This window comes from Octopus sinensis, linkage group LG5 (genome assembly GCF_006345805.1).
Source record: "Octopus sinensis linkage group LG5, ASM634580v1, whole genome shotgun sequence".
Lineage (NCBI taxonomy): Eukaryota > Metazoa > Mollusca > Cephalopoda > Octopoda > Octopodidae > Octopus > Octopus sinensis.
Genome location: NC_043001.1, coordinates 17421985 through 17448717, shown reverse-complemented (window position 1 = coordinate 17448717; position 26733 = coordinate 17421985).

Sequence of the window (26733 nt, the reverse complement as noted above, 5' to 3'; positions counted from 1 at the left end):
ACAATTCTTTTAGTTATGAAATAATTAAAAACAAGAACTATTCTTTATTTCCCATCTATTTCTAATTTAACATTTGTGTTTCTTTAAAGACAAAGACAAGCCATTTCAGACATTCTCTTCGTTTTAATTTCGTTCTTTTCTTTTTAACCGTGGTCACCAGTGTGTTGCGCCCCAGAAGTCAATGAAACGTCGAGAGTGTATTTGAAGAGATTGAAGAATTTTTTCCATTTCCTTTGTACAGAAAAGAAATATTTGTAAGTATTTGTTTTTATATTTTACTTTTTTTTTATCATTCATTGAACTGTGGCCAGTATTTTTAAAGTCTCGTGCAATAGTTATTCTATCAGTATTCTTTGACGAAACGTTAAGTTATGGGGACGTAACGTGCACGAGGACGTCCTCGAGAACGACCACTACAACAAACACATATACAAAACAACACCAAGGGAGGACAAACACATACACACTCATGTATACAACGGGATTCTGCACATTTTGTGTGTCCAAATGTATTTACAAGGCTTTGCTCGGTCCGGGGTTTATAGCAGAAGCCACTTACCCAATGTTCCACGTAGTGGGACTGAACCCCAAACTATGAAGTTTGGAAGGAAGCTTCTTACCACATAGCCATGCTACGCCTATTGAACGAATATTTGCAAAACAATATTGAGAAAATTCTTGGTTAAACCTGGAAACACGTAGGAATCAACATCCCCACCATATATATATATACATACCTATTTCTTTACTACCCACAAGGGGTTAAACACAGGCGGGACAAACAAGGACAGACAAAGGGATTAAGTTGATTACATCGACCCCAGTGCTAAATTGGTACTTTATTTATCGACCCCGAAGGGATGAAAGGCAAAGTCGACCTCGGCGGGATTTGAAATCAGAACGTAACGACAGACGAAATACCGCTATATATATATATATATATATATATATATATATATATATATATATATATATATATATATGCATATACATACATGCATGCATGCGTACATACATCATACATACATCTTGGTTTCAGACATTCTGTAGAAGAGATTAACTATATGAAGAAATTCATCAATGTTTGCAAATATATTTGTTTAACCACAAAATTTATCTGTCCATACAAATAATCTTTACTTGTTTACATATAATTATTTTATCTACAGCTGAAAAAAAAAAGGAAAGAATTATTCTGTCTAATCAAATACTCCTTCGAATGTTCCATCTGTTTATTGAGCACATCAATTGATAAAAAAAAATGACCAAAAAAAAAAAACGAAACGAAACATAAATCCCCAAACAAGCAGAATGGTTGAAAAGGGTCTGTCTATGGATATAGAAACGATAAATACTATATTAAACGAAGATACAAAAGAAAGCATCGGTTTATGTATTTTTAATTATCGCATACAGAAAAATAAATAAATAAAAGTATGGTGGAGCACATCTCCGAAAAACATTCTCCCTCTCAAAAATTGTAGCTTCACTTCTGTCTTTTTTTTATTTGTCTCTCTCTTTCTGTATGTATGTTTTATATTGGCAGAATCGTTAATGCTCTTAGCAGAATGTCATCTGTTTTACGTTCAAATTTCGCCGAGGTCGACTCTGCTTTTCTTTCACCTTAAAAACCTTTGGCGCTGTCCTAAAATTTGAACTCATTACATATATATTATATATATATATATATATATATATATATATATAAATATTCCCGTCGAAGACAATGAATGAGCGTCAACTTTTGTCAAACGTCTTGAACAAATGAATTGTTTATAATGATCAAATATATATATATATATATATATATATATATATATATATATATATATATATATATATATATATATATATATATATATATATATATACATATATATACATATACATACATACATGCATAAAACACACTCACACACGCACACGCACATATATATATATATCTTAGTAGCTTCTAAGCGGACGTGAATACAGCATGGACTTCTTTGTCTTCTTAACCTCTTAGAGGATTTAGGTAAACTTATACAAATTTGTCCAACTGATTAAATAAATTCTATTTATTTATTTATGCTGCTGAGGATAGCTCTGCATTTAGATTGATGTAATGATTGCACTGTTCAATTAAATGGAGTCGCTTGAAACGATCGTACTGCATCACCTCCAGATATCCTGTTGCTTATTTTGATTATATATATATATATATTATATATATATTAAACAGGGTAGTAAACATTAAGGCAAGGCAAACATTTCAAGTCGTATACAATATTATTATATGAAGAAATTCATAATCTTACACCTGTTTCTGGGATATCCTCAAATATGGGATATTCCGTCATCAGAGAAAAATGGGGGTAAAAATTGAGGAAATGAGAATGGTACATATTAATAAGATGACGACATAGAAGAAAGAGTAAAAGAATAAGGAGATGGAAAGAAAGAAGAAAAAGAAACATAGAAGTTCGTGCCCCAGCATGGCCACAGTTCGCGAGCTGAAACTAGATGAAATAAAAATCCGTTATAACACTTATCTAGCGTACCAAATTGTTTTGATCACCTGTGAACTAAATCCCCATACTTTGTATGTGTGTATATATGGCGCTATTTGTATGTGTGTATATATAGCGCTATTTGTATGTGTGTATATATGGCACTATTTCGTCTGTCTTTACTTTCTGAGTTCAAATGCCACCGAGGTCGACTTTGCCTTTCATCCGTTCGGGGTCGATAAATTAAGTACCAGTTGTGTACTGGATCGATTTAATCGACTGGCCCCTCCTCAAAAATGTCGGGCCTAGAGAAGAAAAGATTATTATTATTGTCATTACCTTTGGTAACGGAGCCTAAGTGCACCTACAACAACTGAGATTACTTTTGTAAAAACTCCTCCTTAGTCATCGTGTTTCCTTAGCCAAACCTCTCTTTACTCTTTTACTCTTTTACTTGTTTCAGTCATTTGACTGCGGCCATGCTGGAGGACCGCCTTTAGTCGAGCAAATCGACCCCAGGACTTATTCTTTGTAAGCCCAGTACTTATTCTATCGGTCTCTTTTGCCGAACCGCTAAGTGACGGGGACGTAAAAACACCAGCATCGGTTGTCAAGCAATGCTAGGGGGACAAACACAGACACACAAACACACACACACACAGACACACACACACACACAGACACACACACACACACATATATATATATATATACATATATACGACAGGCTTCTTTCAGTTTCCGTCTACCAAATCCACTCACAAGGCATTGGTCGGCCCGGGGCCATAGCAGAAGACATTTGCCCAAGGTGCCACGCAGTGGGAATGAACCCGGAACCATATGGTTGGTTAGCAAGCTACTTACCACAGCCAAACCCTGGTATTTTTCTATTTTATTCTTGTTCTTCGACCGATAGATTCATGTCCGTAAATATAGTCACATTTATGATAGCGCATTCTTCTCTGCCTTGCCCAGACCTTAATATCTGGTCGTCTGGCATCAGTCTGTACATTAACATCCCTTAAAATCTTGTATTGGCCGGTCTGTTACACTTTATGGATGGTGTTTGTACCATTTTCTTCCTCCTTTAAATCCTCTTTGCCGTAATATGTCCCAGTGTAATCCATTAGTCACAAAGTCGTGTCTGCGTCTATATTCCTTCTGTGTCAAAGGACTACTTGAACTTATTATCTACATAATGGATTCCTGTTTCTCATTCTATACTCTGCACTTTGCACTTTCCGCGGATTTGCCTATTTTGGCCTTAATGATATTCGTCCGCAATGACTGGCTTCGAGCGACCATCACATGTCCTTCTGTATCTTTCTAACGGTCTCCATTCTTCAGCCGTAACTAAAACTCATTTACTGCGACCTCCTGCGTTTGTCTGCGATGTTAACCATGTAGTTCTTTTCTCCAGATGTTTCTTTCTTGCTCCTGTTTTTTTTCTTTTTTATTGCAATTCTATTACCGTCTCTACAGCTTCTTCTCTTCTCCTCTGGCAGCTGAAATCAGTTTTTCTGAATTGTTTTTGAGTTGTCACGAAACCAATTTCAATCAATAACGTCAGAGGCTTTCACAGCTACAGTTATTTAACTAAAATCATTTATGTCTGGATATATTTCGTGACTCGTTCAAGGAATAAAAACTCTTCAGATTTCTAAATCAGGCATTTATAGCTTATAACAGGTGTTGTATTTTCTTTTAATGCCCTTATAAAGGGTATAACTAAACGCTTAATCTTTAGATACTGTATTTGTGGAGGTACATGGCCTAGTGGTTAGAGCAGCGGACTCGCCGTCGATGGATCGCGGGTTCGAATCTCAGACCGGACGATGTGTGTGTCTATGAGCGAAACACCTAAGCTCCACGCGGCTCCGGCAGAAGGTAATGGCGGACGTCTGCTGACTCTTTCGCCACAACTTTCTCTCACCCTTTCCTCCTGCATCTTGCAGCTCACCTACGACGTGAGGAACCTGTACGCCAAGGAAACCGGGAAACCGGCCCTTATGAGCCAGGCATGTCTCGAGAAGGAACAGACATACTGTATTTTCTGGCAAACGTTGAATTTTTCAAACCAAATTTTACAGCCAAAAATGATAGGTTGACTTTATACGCTAAGCAGACTTAAATGCATCAGGATTTGAAAAGATGGTAAGGATGTTTGAAAGTTTACACAGAGAGTACAGTGTAAAAGACTTGCCGAAGAAACACATTGTTATTGCCGTACTTCATCTTACATTCACTTACAGATAATTAAACGTGACTAACACCATCCTGAGTCTATAATGTCTTGATAGGATTTCGACATTTTACATATACTAGCAGTATCACCCGGCGTTGCTCGGGTTTGTTTCGACCCTTTAGAATTGTAATTTTTGAAAAATAAAATTTTGTATTATGTAGCTTGTTATTCTCTTTAAGTGAACATTTTCCTGGTTGAAATACACCGAAAAAATGGCAACACTGCAGTCAAAAAATCGTAAAAAAATAGGGATTTTCATAGAAAAAAAAGCACCTTTTTGATGTAAATAATTTTTGGTGTTAACATGGTACGATTTGAATTTTTTTCTTCTACGAAAGGAAGAGCAAGCCTTCTTCTATCATACTCTCAATTTTGGTCAACTTGCGCCGAAGGGTCTCGGAGGAGATAGTGTTAGTTGATGGCTACCAAACCTGCCATACACAGACAACTTCAGCTTTATATATATCGATTTACTTCTCGCCGATAACTTTACACAGAAAAACGAAAACGTAACATTTACAGATTCTTTTACTCTTTTACTCTTTTACTTGATTCAGTCATTTGACTGCGGCCATGCTGGAGCACCGCCTTTACTCGAGCAAATCGACCCCAGGACTTATTCTTTGTAAGCCTAGTATTTATTCTATCGGGTTCTCTTATGCCGAACCGCTAAGTTACGGGGACGTAAACACACCACCATCGGTTGTCAAGCGATGTTGGGGGGACAAACACAGACACACATGCACATACATACATACATACATATACGACAGGCTTCTTTCAGTTTCCGTCTACCAAATCCACTGACAAGGCTTTGGTCGGCCCGAGGCTATAGCAGAAGACACTTGCCCAAAGTGCCACGCAGTGGGATTGAACCCGGAACCATAATCATTTATTTTTTTTTTTATTAGTTCATGCTTCTCACGTGGTTTACTGTTCCTATTTCATCGATTACAATTTATAAATATGTATATATACATAACATCACGTCACGTGACCGACCAGTCCATCAGATGTAGTTACACATCGCTGGTCACAATGCGTTCGGATTGTTTTAGCCTTCGAATGACGCCACCCCGCTGGCTAAGCGAGCAGGCCAACAGAAGAAAGAGTGGGAGAAAGAGTGGTGAAAGAGTACAGCAGGGATCACTCCCCCCCCCTGCCGGAGCCTCGTGGAGCTTTTAGGTGTTTTCGCTCAATAAACACCTACAGCGCCCGGTCTGGGAATCGAAACCGCGATCCTACGACCGCGAGTCCGCTGCCCTAACCACTAGGCCATTGCGCCTCCATATATACATATATATATATATATATATATATTATATATATATATATATATATATATATATATAATATATATATATATATAATATATATATATATATATAATATATATATATATTATATATATATATATATTAATATATATATATATATATATATATATATATATATACAATATATATATATATATATATATATACATAATATATATATATATATATATTATATATATATATATATATATATATATATATATATATATCTATATATATATATATATATATATCTATATATATATATATATAATATATATATATATAATATATATTATATATATATATATAATATATATATATATATATATATATATATATATATATATATATATATATATACATATATATAATATATACATATATATATATATATATATATATATTATATATTATATATATATATATATACATATATAATATATATACATATATATATATATATCTATATATAATATATATATATATATATATATATATATATATAATATATATATATATATATATATATATATATATATATATATATATATATATATATATTTTAGTGTCACTTTTGGTCTTTGTTTCGCCAATGAATCAAATTACCCTGACGTACAAACATTCAACCCACTAAACTTAGTTGTCATGTCAAAAAGCTGTGGTTTCTTGATTTTTACTTTCCTGTCGTCATCTTTGTCATCTGGAACAGATTCCTAGCACATGTTTTGCCGATTCAGTTTTAAATATGACCTTCAGAATCGAAAGCCAAGCGAATGGTAAAAGCAAAGTATTCAAACAAACGATCTTGATGTCTTTTTTTTTTTTATTTATTTCTCTCCAAAGTTCAAATGGCTAAGGGTTTGTCTTTGTTCTTCCTTAAATGTATTAAAGTACGTCACTATATTCATATCACATTTTCTGAATCGTACGATTGACAGATGCGACTATATTTTAGCGTATTTTAATAGTATTTTCGCAAAATTCTATTCGTGTAAATTCGTTTAGACCAAACATTTTTTCAAATTTTTGTCTTTCCCACGGTGCTAATGAAGCCATTGTTTCCTTTATCTTTTATCATTTACTTGTTTCATACATTGGATTGGGTCATACTGGAGCACCGCCTCGGACAGATTTCTTCGATCAAATTGACACCAATATTTTATTTTTAAGACCGGCGTTTATTCTGTCGGTTTGTTTTGCTGAACCGCTAAGCTATGGAGCCTTAAACAAGCCAACACCGGTTGTCAAGCGTTGGTGGGGGAGACGTACGCACATATGCTACAGGTTTCTTTGAGTTTCCGACTACTAAATCCACTTACAAGGCTTTGGTCAACCTGAAGCTGTAGTAGAAGACATTTGTCCAAGGTTTCATGCAGTGGAACCGAACCTGTAATCATGTGATTTCCAAGTAAACTTCTTACCACATAGCTACGTCTATACAGTTTCTCACAGAAGTATGTACACCCCTAAAATTCTTCAGTAAAATTACCATTACTCTGATAATATGGAAGGAAATCAAACGAAAATTATACCGAATAATATATATTTCTTTACTACCCACAAAGGGCCAAACACAGAGGAGACAAACAAGGACAGACAAAGGGGTTAAGTCAATTATATCGACCCTAGTGCGTAACTGGTACTTAATTTATCGACCCCGAAAGGATGAAAGGCAAAGTCGACCTCGGCGGAATTTGAACTCAGAACGTAGCGGCAGACGAAATACTGCAAAGCATTTCGCAAATATTATACAAATTTAGAACACAAAATAAACATTTTCAAAGATATGAACGAAATATTTATTTTCAAACAATACAAAACTGTGTGGAAGCACTCCGTCGGTTACAACGACAAGGGTTCCGGTTGATCCGATCAACGGAACAGCCTGCTCGTAAAATTAACGTGTAAGTGGCTGAGCACTCCACAGACACGTGTACCCTTAACGTAGTTCTCGGGGATATTCAGCGTGACACAGAGAGTGACAAGGCCGGCCCTTTGAAAATACAGGTACAACAGAAACAGGAAGTAAGAGTGAGAGAAAGTTGTGGTGAAAGAGTACAGCAGGGATCACCACCATCCCCGCCGGAGCCTCGTGGAGCTTTTAGGTGTTTTCGCTCAATAAACACTCACAACGCTCGGTCTGGGAATCGAAACCGCGATCCTACGACCGCGAGTCCGCTGCCCTAACCACTGGGCCATTGCGCCTCCACTAATACAAAACTACGTACACTCTAAAGGCTTATTTGCTGTATTCAGTATTTGGTGTGACCGTCTTTGCTTTCAATGACTGCATTAAGTCTTCTGGGCCTTGAATCAACTACATTTCCGCATATGACCAATGAAATCTACCTCCATTCATCCTGAATGATGTATTTCAACTGTGTTACATTGCGGGGATTTTCTCTTCTGTTAAAATAAGATGTTAGCAAAAAGCTGAAAATCAGTGAAAAAGATAATACCTACGATGAACTATTGAGAAATCTGCAGTTACTCTATCCAGATTACGGGTTTATACCTGTAATTATTGGGACCCTGGGATATGTAACACTGCTTAAATACAATCTTGAGAAATTTGGCTTCTCAAAACCAGAAAGGAGAAAGCTAATTCGAAGACAACTGATCCAATTCGTCACTGGAACTGTAAAAATCTGTAAAACTTTCCAGAAGTTTATCATTTAAATATATATGAGCATGTCTAGATATATGACTATATGCATGAGAATACATACATAAAACAAAATATACAAATCTGCACATATACATACATGCATACATACATACATACATACATACATACATACATACATACATACATACATACATACATACATACATGCATACATACATACGTGCATATATACATACATACATACATACGTGCATATATACATACATATATACATAGATACACACACATACATACATGCATACATACATACACACATACATACATACACACACATACATACATACATACATGCTTACATGCAGGCATACATACATACATACGTACATACATACATACATGCATACACGCAGGCATACATACATACATATATACACACACATACATACACATACATACATACATGAATACATACATACATGCATACATGCATACATACATACATACATACATGCATACATACATACATACATACATACATACATACATACATACATACATACATACATACACACACTTACATACATACATACACACACATACATACATACATACATATATACTCGCATACATACATACATATATACACATACATACATGCATACATACATACATACATACACACATACGTACATACACACATACATACATACACACATACATACATACATACATACATACAAAGATACATACATATGTAAAGTCAAAAATGACAAGAGAAATCTCATGAAATTTTATTTAGCATTTCCCAGTTTTACCTGCCAAGACACATCTGAGAACAGCATGCCTGGTTTATTGCCCTTCTAGCGGGAGTGCCTTCTCGTTGTCGGTCAACAGAAAGAACAAGAGGCTACAGCCTCTGTGTGAAAACTGCAAGTAATAACAAGTGCAGTGGTTCCTCATTTGCATAAACGTACGTTGACCGGTAAACCTTATTTACTAGTAACGTTTAGTACTGAGACACTGGTGTACAGATAAATTGTGTAGTAATTTCATATACGTATGCCTCGCACACATCTGTTCATCCTTATAAACACAACATGGGCGTAGGGTTAAGAGTTTCGCTTCGTAAACACGATACTCTTGTTTCGATTTCACTCTTTAACCTCTTGGGTACGTCCGCCTGGGTGCACTGGTATAAATACATACGCACACACACACATATACACACGCACACGCACACCACACACACACACATACACACACACATACACACACAAACTCACACACTTACACATACAGCTATCTGCGTTGTCCAGTCTGTACATATATTTATATGTTTATTTTATTTTACTTTACTGTATATATCATTACTTTAATAATAATAATAATAATATGGTTTTATGATGATGATGATGATGATGATGATGATGATGATGATCATAATAATAATAATAATAATAATAATAATGATAAATAATAATAATAATAATAATAAAAGAAATGGAGAAACTTTCAAAATACAAAGAAAGAAATGGAGAAACTTTCAAAATACAAAGACCTGGAAATAGAGGTAACTCGAATGTGGAATCTAAAAACAGAAACAATTCCTATCATAGTAGGTGCATTAGGCATGATAAAAAAATATTTAGACAAATACATAGCAAAAACACCAGGACTTACAAACACATATAACATACAGAAGATTGCACTGCTGGGCACTGCACACATCCTACGCAGAACACTTTCAATACAGTAACCATCAGAGCACCACAACAAATCACAGCACATACCCAAGGCACACAGAGCTGCGCTCAGTAGTGAAAAGGAAAGCACGCTATAAAAATAAAACTACTGAATAACAACAACAACAATAATAATAATGATAATAATAATAATAATAATAATGATAATATAATAATGATAATGATAATAATAATAATGATATAATAATAATGATATAATAATAATGATAATGATAATGATAATGATAATAATAATATAATAATAATAATATAATAATAATAATAATAATGATAATAATAATAATATAATAATAATATGATAATGATAATAATAATGATAAAATAATAATAATAATAATAATAATAATAATAATAATAATAATGATAATAATAATAATAAAGAAAGATAGATGCAAATAGGCCAGACATCATATTGAAAGACTTCAGACAAAGAACATGCCTCCTCATTGATATAAACGTATCTGTCAAGACCTACCAAAAACTGAGCAAATATAAAGATCTGGAAATGGAAATCAGCAAAATGTGGAACCTGAAGACTAAAACAATACCTGTTGTCATAGGTTCCCTGGGAATGATAGCAAAAGGAGCTGATTGCTACCTAACTCACATACCAGGAAACCCCAAAATAGCAGAAATTCAAAATATAGTGCTCATGGGAACTGCTCATATCCTACGCAAAATACTTTCTATGTAATCTCAAGTTTTAAAACAAACATAATTTTCTTATGGTTTTTTAGACATTCACTAGTACAATACTAAGTACAAAACCAAATATATGGCACCCTAGGAATTACACTAACATGAAATTCTAACTTGTTGTCTCTCGAGGTGTCTGGGTGAGACATGGAGCCAGCTTGTGCAAATGTAAAGCAAAAGTCAAACATAGAATAATAATAATAATAATAATAATAATAATAATAATAATAATAATAATAATAATAATAATAAATTGAATAAATTATCTTTGAATTCAATGCTCATAAGGTAACACCAATCAGGCAGGAGAGGCACAAGTATCTCGTTCTATTACTCTTTTAATGGTTTCAATCAATGGACTGCGGCGTTGTTGGAAATCCGCCCTCAAAAATTTTATTCAATTATATCGACCCGAGTATATTTTTTTTTAGTTTAGTATTTATTTTATCGACCTCTGCTTGACGAACCACCAAGTAGCATAAAGGAACAGAACATAAACAACACCGATTTTCACATTGGTGTAAGCATAAACATCCCATCACACACACACACACACACACACACACACACATTCATGCATATATTACACACAAAAGGCTTCTGTACTGCATCTGCTAAATAACGTCCATTCTCATTTTGTTAATAAACAAGAGATTATAATAAAATATACCTATCTGATAATGCTGTGCAGCAGAATCGAACCCCAAAACCCCAAGTCTGCAAAGCCGAATTCTTAACTACCAATCTATGCCTTCAATTATTTCGTTATGTTACACCTTGTTTTATGCAATATAATCGCTTTCTAGGGCGGCGAGCTGGCAGAATCGTTAGCACGCCGGGCGAAATGCTTAGTGATATTTCGTCTGTCTTTACGTTCTGAGTTCAAATTCCGCCGAGGTCGACTTTGCCTTTCATCCTTTCGGGGTCGATAAATTAAGTACCAGTACGCACTGGGGTCGATATAATCGATTTAATCCGTTTGTCTGTCCTTGTTTGTCCCCTCTGAATTTAGCCCCTTGTGGGTAGTAAAGAAATAGGTATTTCCACCCGTCGCCACATGCTGAGTTCAAATTCCGCCGAAGTCAACTTTGCTTTTCATCCTTTCGGGGTCGTACTGGGTTCGATCTAACCGACTGGTGCCCTCCCCACCCGCAAATTTCGGGCCTTGTGTCTAGAATAGAATAAAATATAGCCTCCTTCCTTTGATTTATATAGCGGTGATGGAATGTTAGCACAGACGGCCATAAATCTATTTAAAAATATTATCAGTTTCGATAAAGATCTTCTAATAACAAGATGGTCATCAGATACGACTTAAAACTTAACCAGGGACTTGAGAAAGCAGTGAAGAGGAAACTTAATTGGATCGTCATTGGGTCATTATGTTCTTTAATAAACCAAATTTAAGTCGTTCTCTGACAATCTTACTGATGTGGAAATGTTATTATGTAGCATGACTTTCCAGAAAGGAAGCAGAAATAATTATTTTCGAATGTAAAAGTCCCTATGACTCCTATTTCCGTTTTCTTTCTATTTACTCTATCTCTCTCTTTGACTCTCTCGCTCTCTCCTTTCCTCTTTCTCTTTCTGCCCATGAATTCCTTATTGATATCTTTGTATCATCTATAGAAGATGTATCCTGTTATTTGTACTAACGCCTACTACTTGGGTGCTTTTTTTGTAGATGTGGAATTCAGCGTTGAATCGCGTCACCGATTTCCGCCTTGCGCATATTTTCTTGCAGGCATTGACCTATAAATGTTTCCATTGCATCAGTAACATCATTCAGGGTGGCACTACGAAGATACATAGATTATGACCTCTGACTAACTCATACCCCCCCCCAACCACAAAATAAAAGCGCAAAAGAGTTTGAAATATTTTTATGCCTCTCCTTCTTGCCATAAATATATGATTTGTCGAACCTGATACTGAAGAAAAGACTCAGTAACTTATAATACACAATATCAGAACTCCATCATCTATAACAGTCTTGTACCTCGTTTACCAATTACGGACTACGCGTAATTAGAACCCATAAAGAAATTACAAATGCTTGACTTCACAGTTATCGATAAGCTGTCCTGATTTGCTGTGTGGTAAGTAGCTTGCTTACCAACCACATCGTTCCGGGTTCAGTCACACTGCGTGGCACCTTGGGAAAGTGTCTTCTACTATAGCCTCGGGCCGACCAAAGCCTTGTGAGTGGATTTGGTAGGCGGAAACTGAAAGAAGCCCGTCGTATATATGTATATATATGTATGTGTGTGTATATATTTGTGTATCTGTATTTGTCCCCCTAACATCGCTTGACAACCGATGCTGGTGAGTTTACGTTACCCGTAACTTAGCGGTTCGGTAAAAGAAATATGTTGTATATTATAGAAATATAATACACAGTTTATTGCACATAAATTCTAACTATAAAATTTTATATGGACCGCGAAGGGTCATATTGTCGGTTTTCAATGAAAGTTAGAACCAATCTCGGTGTAATTTGAACTCAATGTTTGTTGAGAAATGAAACTTACTGTGCTGTGGTGTTTATTCCGCTACTCTAACCACAGTGGTTAGAGCGTCGAGCTTACGACCGTGAGGTTGTGAGTTCGATTCCCGGACCGGGCTGAGTGTTGTGTTCTTGAGCAAGACACTTTATTTCCCGTTACTCCAGTTAACTCAGCTGTAGAAATGAGTTGCGACATCACTGGTGCCAAGCTCTTTGGGCCTTTGCCCTTCCTTTGGATAACAACGGTGGCGTGGAGAGGGGAGGCCGGTATGCATGGGCGACTGCTGGTCTTCCATAAACAACCTTGCCCGGACTTATTCCTCGGAGGGTAACTTTCTAGGTGCAATCCCATGGTCATTCATGACCGAAGGACGTCTCCCATTATGTTGCATATTAGCGAGCACAAAGCCCAACTTAATGGAAAGTACTGTTTATGCTTTTACCAATAGCATTAAAGGAGTATATGGTTTCGACTAAGAGTTGCACACTCTAGTGTCAGCTTAGATAATAATTAAAAGATTAAAAAAATTTTTTTACTACCCACAAGGGGCTAAACATAGAGGGGACAAACAAGAACAGACAAAGGGATTAAGTTGAGTACATCGACCCCAGTGCGAGACTGGTACTTTATTTATCGACCCCGAAAGGATGAAAGGCAAAGTAAACCTCGGCGGAATTTGAACTTAGAACGTAACGACAGACGAAATACCGCTAAGCATTTCGCCCGGCGTGCTAACGATTCTGCCAGCTCGCCGCGAGTAAGTAAATCCAGGACAGCAAGTTGCCACAACATTTATCAAGTATAATAGTGCCCCGCACCTATATTCATCATACAAAGACTACATGTTGCTTTTCTCTGGTCAACCCCGATCGTGCTGTCTAACATGGTAAAAAATGCTTTATTCATAATCATCCCAATTGTTTCCGGACAGTATATTTAGACAAAGATGCAGTTGTTGGATCTACTTGAAAAAGCAGCCGATTCTTCCTGAAATGACATCCTATAATTTTTTTTTCTTGAAAGAGAGAAAGGATACTATATTGTATAATGTAGGCGGCGAACTGGCAGAAACGTTAGCGCGCCGGGCGAAATGCTTTGCGGTATTTCGTCTGTCGTTACCCTTGTGGGTAATAAAGAAATATGTATTTCGTCTGCCGCTACGTTCTGAGTTCAAATTCCGCCGAGGTCGACTTTGCCTTTCATCCTTCCGGGGTCGATAAATTAAGTACCAGTTACGTACTGGGGTCGATATAATCGACTTAATACCTATATCTGTCCTTGTTTGTCCCCTCTATGTTTAGCACCTTGTGGGTAGTAAAGAAATAGGTATTTCGTCTGTCGTTACGTGCTGAGTTCAAATTCCGCCGAGGTCGACTTTGCCTTTCATCCTTCCGGGGTCGATAAATTAAGTACCAGTTACGTACTGGGGTCGATATAATCGACTTAATACCTATATCTGTCCTTGTTTGTCCCCTCTATGTTTAGCACCTTGTGGGTAGTAAAGAAATAGGTATTTCGTCTGTCGTTACGTGCTGAGTTCAAATTCCGCCGAGGTCGACTTTGCCTTTCATCCTTTCGGGGTCGATAAATTAAGTACCAGTTTCGCACTGGGGTCGATGTAATCAACTTAATCCCTTTGTCCCTGTTTGTCCCCTCTATGTTTAGCCCCTTGTGGGTAGTAAAGAAATATATATTGTATAATGTAGTCCTAAAATAAACTACTAAGACACTGGAGTAAAGTTAAACTGTGAGGCGATCTTTCGAACTTTGTATATATAAGATGACGGATAAAGTAAAACATTGAATCAAAGTGAAAGATAACGTCTTCACAGTATTCTTTTAAATGCTTTAGACATCCCTATCTCGTACAAGTGTTATATTTTAGGTTAGCAAAAATTAAAGCAAGAAAGAAAATATAATATATAAATGCATTTTACTCAAAATCGAGTTTTGCAGTTATGTCTGAATATTAAAGATAAACATGGCAGCAAGTTGGCAGAGCCATTTGGATGCCAAACAAAAGGCTTAGAGACATTTTGTTCGACTTTGCGTTCTGAGTTCATTGATCTCGATTTTGACTTTTATCCTTTCGGGGTCGATGAAATAAATACCGGTTGAGCACTGGAGACAATGAAATCGACTGACTACCTCTCTTCTAGTTTCAGACCTTGTACCCATTACAGAAAGAATCATTATTTTTTATTTTTTTATTTTATCTAGTTTCAGCTCACGAGCTGTGGCCATGCTGGGGCACCGCCATTTTATTAAAGATAATTTGTATAACTTTGTTTATTCATTGGTTTCATTTCCTTATTTTACATATATAAATTACGAAAGACCACCAATTGTGAATATGTTCATATACATATGTTTAATAAATATACATTTAACATCGTTATGATTATTTACGACTGGAGGAGAATGCTATCTCATAGGAGTGACTATTCTTGCTTCTCTTACTGTGAGAGAGAAAGTGAAAGTAGTTCACACCTTACGGAAAATGTAACAAGTAACAAGTATTGATGTTACTCATTTGCATATCAGTACATTGACTGGCAAATAAATGAAATAAGCTCTGTTACTCATTGCAGTTACCGCAAGCTATAAGCTGCTTACTCTCCTTCAGTAGGATGTATGTGAGTAGACACTCCCAGCAAATCTAGCCACCAGTTTAATATGCTGCATAACTTGAGTAAAAATTGAAGCAAAACCACAATAACCAATAGAAATACACGCCACCTTTTTCAGGTTCGTCCTGCCAAACAAGCCACTTCCTCTCCCTCTCTCCCTCCCCATCTCTCTCTCCCTCCCCCCCACCCCTCTCTCTCTCTCCCTCCCCATCTCTCTCTTTCCCTCCCCATCTCTCTCTCTTCCTCCCCATCTCTCTCCCTCTCTCCCTCCCCATCTCTCTCTTTCCCTCCCCATCTCTCTCTCTCCCTCCCCATCTCTCTCTCCCTCCCCATCTCTTTCTCTCTCTCTTTCTCCCTCCCTCTCTCTCTCTCTCCTCCCCATCTCTTCTCTCTCTCTCCCTCCCCTCTCTCTCTCTCTCTCTCTCCCTCCCCATCTCTCTCCCTCTCTCCCTCCCCATCTCTCTCCCTCTCTCCCTCTCTCCCCTCCCCCCTCTCTCTCTCTCTCTTCCCCATTTTCTCTCTCCTCTCTCTTCTCTCTCTCCTCTCTCCCCCCCCCTCTCTCTCTCCTCCCTCCCCCCATCTCTCTCTCTCCTCTCTCTCTCCCGCCCCATCTCTCTCCTCTTCCTCTCTCTCCCTCCCTCCCCATCTCTCTCTCTCTCTCCCTCCTCATCTCTCTCTTTCTTTCTCTCCTCTCTCTCTCTCTTCTGTCACCAATGAGGACAGGAGAAACAGAACAGGTTTCTGATTCTCCGGAAATTCCAAATAATCATAGGATCTGCAATTTTATCATCCCTCAACTGAGAACATTGATATCTAAAAATGTTACAGTATTACATTAAGAGTGGAGGCGCAACGGCCCAATGGTTAGGGCAGCGGACTCGCGGTTTCGATTCCCAGACTGGGCGTTGTGTGTATTTATTGAGCGAAAACACCTAAAGCTCCACGATGTACCGGCAGGAGGTGGTGGCGACCCCTGTTGTACTCTTTCGCCTCAACTTTCACTCTTTCTTTCTGTTTCTTGAGCAACGCTGCGATGGACTGGCGTCTCGTCCAGCTGGTTGGAGGGGGACACATACGCCACAAAAACCGGGAGACCGGGCCCATGAGCCTGGCTAAGCTTGAAAAGGGCGCGCAAATAAATTGGAATCTACAATTTCCTGGAAGCATGTGTCACAGTATTCGCATCGCGGATGACGAGTCTACCGCCACAGAACGGGAAAACTGTCACACCTATTTCTTTATTACCCACAAGGGGCTAAACACAGAGAGGACAAACAAGGACAGACATAGGTATTATGTCGATTGCATCGACCGCAGTGCGTAACTGGTACTTAATTTATCGACCCCGAAAGGATGAAAGGCAAAGTCGACCTCGGCGGAATTTGAACTCACAACGTAACGGCACGAAGTACCGCAACAGCATTTCGCCCGGTGTGCTAACGCTTCTGCTAGCTCGCCGCCTTTTGTCACACCGTCAGGCCTCTCATTGCCCCTGCTCCGGTCTGGTCCCGCTGGCTCAAGATGAGAAGGGAAGCCTGCAGCGTGTCCGTCTCTCTCCCTTTCTTTCCCCCTCAATTATATATATATAATATTTTTTATAATTATGAATATAATTATAATTAGGGTTCAGCAAAAAAAAAAAAATTGCTTCTCCACATACCGAACTTTAGAAATAGCAGCCAAAGTACTTAGCTATTTCTTCTTATAGTAGAAGAAATAGCTAAGTTCTTTGGCTGCTATTTCTAAAGTTCGGTATGTGGAGAAGCAAATTTTTTTTGCTAAACCCTAATTATAATTATATTCATAACTATAAAAAATATTGTTTAAGTTTACCGAAAATGGTCCTTTTAACATGCCGAATACTACTTGATGGAAGTAGTAATTATTAATTAATTAATCAATTTTACCCTTTATTATTATTGATATATATAAGAATGTATGTATATATACGTACATATGTGTGTGTATGTGTGTATGCACATACATATATACACACACACTATATCTGTATGTATATATATCTCTCTCTATATAACGACGCAAGTTGTCTGTGCGTGTTTCTGTGTGTCTGTTTGCTTGTACCCCCACCCTGACCACGGCTTTCAACCGCTGCTGATGAAACTACTTGACACACACATAGCCCAATGTCATATTCAAAACTAACGCATCGAAATTTTGAAAAGTTCCCCAGTTCTGAAAAAAATCGATAAAATTCGACATGGGTCGAGAATCAGAAACACAAACCGTCTAGGGGACGCAACTCCACCTTTTTTACTCTCAAAAAAAATTTACCATCATTTTTTTTCCATTTTTTGCTATAACTCTCTAAATGTCTTTATAGTTATTTCCCTTACACAACCTGAGCACGCCGGCGATACTGCTAGTATATATATCTATCTATATCTATATATATCTATCTATCTATCTATCTATCTATCTATCTATCATATCTCTTTTATCTATTATATCTATCTCTATCTATCTATTTATCTATTTATATCTATATCTATCTATCTAAATCTATCTATCTTCTATCTATCTATCTATCTATCTATCTATCTATCTATCTATCTCTCTATCTATCTATATATATATATATATATATATATATATATATTATATATATATAGATCAGGGACATGCCACTTAGGTAGGGCAAGGAGGCACTGCCGACCTGAATAAAACAGACTGATAGCAACAGTATGGCAAAATATGCGCTTAATTCAATAAAATTATGAAGGTTGCTCTGATTACTATGCATAAAATACAAAATATTTTATTCTTTATAGATTAGGTAGGCATAATTCGCCCCTGCTTTTCAATCTCAATATTTAAACTACGTATAGAACTGCTGTAGGACACGCGATGCTTACATTCTTACGTCTTCTTTACGTGCTATAAAGACAGAAGGAAATCTGCCTTCAACTCAGTCACGCTCCTGTGTTTCGAATTATTTTTTGTGTGTTTACTACATAAAGGTCACCAACCGCCTACCGTGAGTAAATATTGACGGCACGTGCATATATATATATATATATCTATATATATTATATATATATATATGTAATATATATATATTATATATATATATATATATATATATATATATATATATATACATATGTGTGTGTGTGTATATATATGTATATATATTATATATATATAATATCTATATATATTTTATATATATTATAAAAATAATGCTCTGAGCTGATGAAGGAATAGTGGCGTTTAACCCACGAATCCAGAAACAGGCTGTCCTTGGGTATCTTATATGGATGTGATCTTTCATTGTTTTTCCCTTATACCTATGTGAGTTATTTTCTGAGTATACATTGTCTGGAGACTTTTATTTGCAGTTGAACAAATAGCCAAATTTTTGGCTGCTATTTCTGAAAAGTTCGGTGTGTGGTAAAGTGAATTTTTTACTTTACCATATTTTTATAAATTAATACTTCAAATATACCGTAAACGGTCTTTTTACATACCGAATACTGCTTGGTCGAATTGATTAACAATTAATTAATTCTACCCCTTTTTTACTGACATTATAATGCTTTCTCTCCAAGAATTTGAACTACAGCTTTTGCCTCTGTAGATGTACTACTCTAGGACTCCCGTGGGTGGACAGGGAGAATAACAGATCTCATTTGTATTTTTGGATTCGCTGGTACTGGGTGTCTGGCGTGGTTTGTCCGATGTTACAGATATCGGACGGGTATGTTTGATTCTTAGTATTTTCAAATCTAAATCAGAAGAAATCTCTGAGCTGATGAAGGAAAAGTGGCGTTTAACCCACGAATCCAGAAACAGCTGTCCTCGGGTATCTTATATGGATGTGATCTTTCATGTTTTTCCCTTATACCTATGTGAGTTATTTTCTGAGTATGCATTGTCTGGAGACTTTTATTTGCAGTTGAAGAAATAGCCAAATTTTTGGCTGCTATTCTGAAAAGTTCGGTGTGTGGTAAAGTGAATTTTTTACTTTACATATTTTTATAAATTAATACTTCAAATATACCGTAAACGGTCTTTTTCACTACCGAATACTGCTTGGTCGAATTGATTAACAATTAGTAATTCTACCACCTTTTTACTGACAATATATTTATAATATATAATATATAATATATATATATATATATATATATATACCCCCATATATATATATATAGAGAGAGAGAGTATTTGAAGAGGTGTATAGATATTGCATATCGAGACAAAGGAGGCAGTCAAAATTTTGAACAATTCTTTATTAGCGCTTTCGTTCATTTATCGAATTCGTCAAGACAAAATTAAAACCAAAATGATTTTTATTTTGTCATGACATGTTCGATAAGCGAACGAAAGCGCTAATAAAGAATTATCTAAAATTCTGACTGCCTTCTTTTTTTCAATACACACACATACGGACACATGTATGTACATACGTATGTATGTATATATGCATATGCATATTTTGTTGATATCGTAATAATTTATAAACTTTCGAGAGTTTGAGGAGTTGAATCTCGAAGTATACATATTAGCACTGGTTGAGAAGCCATTTTGGTTAACTTTAAATTTAGTTTGAGATTCAATTCCCCAAAAAATATTGTTGTTGTTGTTGATCTTTACTTTTAACCTGCATGTTTGTTGCAATCACTTGCCAAGACACACCCAGCACCCTAAGGCAAGTGAAAGATTAGGGATGCTACATCATCATCATTGTTCGACCGTGGTCGAGACAATGGAATTTACTATGTTACGCCAGACCTCACGGTCCATCATAGCATTACGGAGGTCCTGTTGCTGGATGCCTGTATCCCTGGAGATTACATCAGGGTAGGAGAGTGTGCACCCTCTGGTATCGCGAGCAGATGTCTTCCAGAGGAGAAGAGTAGAAATTACCTTGTTTTCAGCTCCACAACAATGTCCAGCAAACTGGACCCTTCTACCTTTCACAAGAGATGATACAGGTGGTAGTTTCCCATATATTTGTACTTTGGTTGGATGACTCTTCCACGAGAGATTTTGAGCTCTCATAAGGAGGCGAGTGTAAGTTTCATCCAACCGCCTCTCAAGCTTCTTTGATAACGTCCAGGTTTCTGAGCCATATAGTAGAATTGATGTTACAGTATAACTGAAAGTTTGGGGAGAGTAAGTCTTGGGGTAGCAGCGAAATATCTTCATGTAATACTACACATGTAGAGGCGCGTGGCTTAGTGGTTAGGGTGTCAGCATCATGATCATAAGATTGTGGTTTCGATTCCTGGACCGGGCGACGCGTTGTGTTCTTGAGCAAAACACTTCATTTCACATTGCTCCTGTCCACTCAGCTGGCAAAAATGAGTAACGCGGCGATGGACTGGCGTCCCATCCAGCTGGGGAACACATATGCCATAGAAACCGGGAAACCGGGCCCGTGAGCCTTGCTAGGCTTTAAAAGGGCGCATTTATTTATTTTATTAATACAACACATAATTTTAAATTGATAGGGTTTTTCTAAATATGTGGGAAGTACTTGTCAGCACAATCTTTTGGATTTCTCAGAGACATGGTTCTCCTGAGATGTTGTCTAAATGTTTCTGACATCTCTTTTTTTATCATACCTAGGGCACCTACAATAACAGGAACAGTTTTTGCTTTGAGATGCCATATCTGCTGTATTTCAATTTCCAGGTCCTTATATTTACTAAGTTTGTCAAATTCCTTCACATATATATTTTTACCAATGAAAACATTTACATCTATTAGTCTACAATTGTTTTCTTCCCTATCTTTAATAATTATGTCTGGTCGATTAGCCTAGATCATTCAGTCAGTGTTGACTGGAAAATCCCAGAGGTTAGTGACATTATATGGCTCGGAATGATGATCATACCAGTAAGCAGGAGTGCCGATTTTGTAAAACCACCACGTGGATTCTGTTAAGGCTAGTAAGAAACAACTATAAACTTTTTTCATTACACTTAACTTTTTAAAATAGTTTTGATAAGGTTCGTTTTTCCAAGAAGAACCGAAACGTAAAATTTCTAAGAAAATTAAAATTTATCTTTTATAGTGGCGTTTTCAAACTTCTTTTTTATAAATATATATCCACTCGTATACGACCTACACTTATTATAAATATTTTCCAATGTAAATAATAATTATCATTGTTATTATTATTATTATTATTATTTTTATTATTATTATTATTATTATTATTATTATTATTATTATTATTATTAAAGTAAGGATATATACAGTAAAGTAAAATAAAATAAACATATAAATATATGTACAGACTGGACAACGCAGATAGCTGTATGTATGAGTGTGTGAGTTTGTGTGTGTGTGTGTGTGTGTGTGTGTGTGTGTGTGTGTGTGTGTGTGTGCATGTGTGTGTGTGCGTATGTATTTATACCAGTGCACCCAGGCGGACATACCCAAGAGGTTAAAGAGTGAAATCGAAACAAGAGTATCGTGTTTACGAAGCGAAACTCTTAACCCTACGCCCATGTTGTGTTTATAAGGATGAACAGATGTGTGCGAGGCATACGTATATGAAATCACTACACAATTTATCTGTACACCAGTGTCTCAGTACTAAACGTTACTAGTAAATAAGGTTTACCAGTCAACGTACGTTTATGCAAATGAGGAACCACTGCACTTGTTAGTACTTGCAGTTTTCACACAGAGGCTGTAGCCTCTTGTTCTTTCTGTTGACCGACAACGAGAAGGCACTCCCGCTGAAAAGGCAATTACCCAGTCATGCTGTTCTCGGATGTGTCTTGGAAGGTAAAACTGAGAAATAGAGGGAGAGAGAGCGAGCGAGGAAACGATTGTGTGTATGAGAGAGAGGGGGCAGACAGACAGACAGATTAATACTGAGTGAACGAGAGCGGTGGAGTTCTAGGTTACGAAATGGGGTTTAATATGTTTTCTTATAATTTATCTTTAGTTGGTTTAGTCATACGAGTACGGTCATGCTGGAGCACCGCCTTGAAGAAATAGACCTCAGAACTTATGTTTTTCCTTTAAGTCTTGTACATATTCTATCGGTCGTTTTGCCAAACCGCTATGTTACAGGGATGCAAAATAAACCAACACCAGTTGTCAAACACAAACGCAAAGACACATGCACACACACATGTACGATGGGCTTCCGCACAGTTTCCGTCTACGAAATTTATCCACAAGGCTTTGATCGTCCTGAAGCTATAGAATAAGACACTTGCCCGCGTGCTGCAAAGTGGAACTGAACTCCAAACCATGTCTTTGCAAAGTAAGCTTCGTAACCACAGAACCATACCATATATGTATATATATATATATATATATATATATATATATATATATTATATATATATTATATATATATATATATATATATATATATATGTATATATATGCATATATGTACATATATATATATATATATACATATATATATATACACGCATATATATACATATATGTATGTATATAGATATATATACGGGTGTGTGTGATTGTGTATAGAAGAATATATTAATAAAAGGGATTCTAACTTGTCTGATTTTCACGTTTTATTTACAATCTTATAATGATATAATATAATATAATATAATATAATATAATATAATATAATATAATATAATATAATATAATAAAATAAAATAATGTAATAATAGAATGTTAAATGTTCATTCTGATTGAACTAGTACTTTCATGCATTAAATTCTGCAATCTTCAGGTTCATGTAGTAGTGGTGACAGTCATGCTTCACAATTTTTGACTGTATGTATATATATTATATATATATATATATATATATATATATATATACATACAGGGCTTATTCTTTGTAAGCCCAGTACTATTCTATCGGTCTCTTTTGCCGAATCGCTAATTTACGGGGACGTAAGCACGCACCAACATCGGTTGTCAAGTGATGGTTGGGGGGACAAATACATACATACATACATACATACATATACGACGGGTTTCTTTCAGTTTCCCTCTACCAAATCCACTCACAAGACTTGGGTCGACCTGAGGCTATAATAAAAGACACTTGTTCAAGGTGCCACGCAGGAGGACTGAACTCGGAACCATCTGGTTGAGAAGCAAGCTTCTTATCACACAGCTGTTCTCAATTTAAATGTACCCCTGGGTACTTTATGTCGGTAAGAAAGATGGGTAGATCAAGCATGAAATATTGTAGACCATCATGGCCGCATAACGAAAGATTTCCTGGAATATCCTTTAGTAGTGCGGCCTGCCTGGCGATGAGTTATGTTTCATGTGACCCACTTCTTGGGAATAGTTGCTCATGTCTGACATAGATCATGTTTACTCTGTTAGAAAATTTGAGCGAGGGCAAAGTAACAAAAATAAAGAAGAAAGATAATGGTAACTGTTTTATCTATTGTCTCATACCATTCCTACGACTGGTGGGATACGGTTTGAGGAAGATTCGACTGCTGTTTTTAGCAGACCAAGCAATTAAATAGAGGCTTCCTCGTTGGCTTTAGAAGTATATCCTCATCGTAGCTTTTTTCTAAGGACATGGTAGCTGATATTCACTCATATCAAAATCGTCGCCTTTGGTTACTCATTCGAATCACACGGCCTCGTGCGCGCAGCACACACACACACACACACACACACACACACACACACGCACACACACACACACACACACACACACATATATATTTATATATATTATTGTTTTTATATTTGTGTAACGTCCGTTTTTTCCGTCCTTGTTTTTGTATACATTTGCTGCTTTCTTCCAAAGAATCTAATGCTCTTAGCTTAGTTTTTCCTTGGGGCTGGCCAGATTGGAGCAATCTCAAGAATAATCAACCGAAATTGCGAGGAAAATCTGGTATTTGCCTGAGGAAAGAAAACTCCGAATCACCCGTCCTTGTTTCCTTTGTATCGTCTATCTGGATGTTTTGTTGTCCCTTTTTGTAACACCTAGTTGTCCGGATGCTTTTGCGTTCTTCTCCCATTTTGTATATATATATATTATCCATATTATTATTTAATTGAATGCCGCGCATCCGTTTCCAAGTTAGTTTATTTTAACATTTTTGATGCGACTCTACTCTATACTGTTTTCTCTCCCATCCTTCTCTAATTCCCCTTTCTCCCCTTCACCGTTTTCTCTCTCTTTCCTTCTCTCTCTCTGTCTCCTTTTCATTCTCTCGTTGCTCACTCATGACCATCGTCCACCTTTCTTTTCCTGCACGACGTTCTAAAGACTGGAAGTCCTCTCTTCTATCTTTTCTCTATTTCTTCCAGCTTTCACTATTTTACCCACCTTCTAGTCTAACGACCCTACATGTTTGCTTTCGTTCGGTTTCCGTTTATGTCTCCTGTTTTTGTTCCCAAGTTTGACCCTCCATAAAACCAAAATTTATTTTGGAAGTAATGGACCAAGTGTCTTCGAAGAATCATATTGTTGAATGCTCGAAATGAGGAGTAGATAGACAGCCGGCAACTGATTAAAGGTCGTTCTTTGTGTTATTTGTCCTGTTTTCCATTTGCTTCTCTCGTTGTTTGCGCATTGAACTCATTTGTTTTCATATTTCATGTTGTTTACTGTTGGTGACGTCCTGCACCCATACATGCATATGTATGCATGCATAAATATATATATATATATATATATATATATATATATATATATATATATATATATGTATATATATGTATGTATATATATATATGTGTGTGTGTGTGTGTATGTGAATGATTAGAGGTGGCTTTTGGGGGGATAATTTTTTATTCTAATGATAATGTTTCCGGTTATTCTAATGTGTTTTGACCCTTTCGATACCTGTTTTCAAATTGAAATTTTGTGTTTTAGAAGGTTTTTTGTGTAGCCAGAGATTTCCATGAAAATAAAAAAGCAAAAATAGGAAATAAAAGACAGAAAAAAATTTTTTTTAATAATAAAGAATATAAAAACTAATATAAAAAATATAAAAGTAATAAAAGAATACAAAAGGTAGATAAAAACAGTATGTGTGAAAATAGTAGAAGAAAGGAAGAAAAAGGTAAAAATGAAAAAAAATTAAGGAAAGAAAGGAAAGGAAAACGGGTGGAAGATAAAAAGATAAAACGTAGTTGAAAATGGTAGTGAGAAGAGATTAGGATCTCAAGAATAAAGAAATAGAATATTTTGGGGGAGTGGTCATAAAAATTTTGTTGAGTTCGTGTCAAAAGATTACCTTTGTGAATTTTGTGATTTGAGGTCATTTTATTTATTTTTCACAGTGTGTATCGTGTGCTCTTATTTGGTCACAAACACATACACACACACACACACACACACACATGAACACACACATGCATATATACATACATACACGTACTCCTACATCTATACACACACAAATACACAGACTCATCCATACACGCCTACACACCCACACACCTGCACACATTTGCACACCTGCGTCTACGTACACAGATATACACGTATACATTCGC